Consider the following 1,491-nt stretch of genomic DNA (forward strand, 5'->3'; position numbering starts at 1 on the left):
ACAGATGTGTAGGAGTGGGATGAGCAGCACGTAAAGGGGTGTCAGGCTTCTCGTGTGGTTAGTTGTACGGGATAGGTATAGAGAGTAACATGTGTTAATTTGTCTCTTGGGAGATAGTGATAGAGGGTAAGGTGTGACTGTTTGTGGAGTGACTCAATATTTTTATTGTGAAGTAACTCGGCATATGTGGCCGAGGAAGAGAGTGATGTGTATTTCATACCATGATAAAGTTTAGTATTTTGATCAGGAGGATATGTTCTCTCATTTGTAACTTCATGTATACTCCTCCACATTTTTCTTCTGAACGCCGTATATGTACAGCCCAAAGATACTTTTATATATTTCTTTTATATATATTACTAAAATATAATTGGTATGAAAACATTCAAAGATGCAAATATTCCACAGAATGCTCACTGTCAGTCACCTTGTATACTATGTCTATCTCGTGTATAATGTACCGTAATCATAGGTCTATTTAAGTTTGATATGGCTTGTTTTTAGTCTTACAAACAACTAGGGAATATCACGAAGTGTGCGTATAAAATCGACCACCTACGCAGCTGTCAGTGAAAGACACACAGTCTCTAAAATCAGAATAAAACGTGCACTCAGATATAATCTGTTCTAAGAGGGTCGTAAATGTGATTCGGAGAGGAAATGTGAAATAAAGGTTATGTTTTCCTGATTCTAGAGACAGGTCGTCTGCTCTCACTCCGTATTCCGCGAGGGAATACGGGCGTTGTACCATAGGGTTAAGGCAGGTAATAGCAAATGCAATGAAGAAACCTGGCGTCGCGCCAGCCTTTCCCCTGCCTCAGTCACTGCTAGGCGCCTGACTGGAGCACGCGCGCCCCGTTGCTGCGGAAGTTGGACGGGGTCATGTGAGCGGTTGTAAAAGTTATTTATCTATGAAGGTGGTGCTCTTCTTTGGAAATCTGTTGAATCCGATGATGAGCGAGGAAAGGTTAGTCCGTGAATGTTTCTTTTGATTTACTTTCGTACAAGATGGTCGTTGCGGGTTTCTTCCAAGCATTGAGCAGCAACGGAAGATAAGAATGTCAGCTTTCTCCGCGGAGACAGAGGGAAAAGTTCAACTGACCCGCATTATCAGTAGCATATGAATCCGCATCATCCATCTTCTCTCTAAATATGTGGCTGAACTTTTGTGAAACCTGTTTACATCTCATAGATTTGATATTCACCTCAATGACCTCCGCTGCCCTTGGTGCTTGATCAAAGCCCCGTTTTCCCGCCAAATCTTTCAAACGTTTAGGTATAAAACATTCTCAAAACTGCGATATGGTGATGAAAGAGTATCATGATAATGGAAATTAAAATGACGAAGAGTGACTAAGCAGAGCAGATAAGCTGAGATATACCGTTAGTAGATCCACTATGTCAACAAAGGTTTTCTAAACTCCGTCGGGGTCAGCGGAGCGTAGAGAAGTATTGTATTATGTAGACGGGTTTACGGCGTTGGCTATGGTA

General features: G+C 41.7%; 1 protein-coding gene across 1 annotated transcript in view; it reads left to right on the forward strand.

Annotated features, from left to right (window-relative positions):
* Positions 1-810: 810 nt before the first annotated feature.
* Positions 811-1,491, forward strand: part of LOC119593485 (UDP-glucuronosyltransferase 2A3-like) — a 13,938-nt gene continuing 13,257 nt past the window's right edge. Inside the window, exon 1 of the mRNA XM_037942424.1 lies at positions 811-967. The gene's annotated coding sequence lies outside the window, so the exon portion shown is untranslated. The remainder of the gene's footprint in view (positions 968-1,491) is intronic.

This window comes from Penaeus monodon, chromosome 32, assembly GCF_015228065.2.
Source record: "Penaeus monodon isolate SGIC_2016 chromosome 32, NSTDA_Pmon_1, whole genome shotgun sequence".
Lineage (NCBI taxonomy): Eukaryota > Metazoa > Arthropoda > Malacostraca > Decapoda > Penaeidae > Penaeus > Penaeus monodon.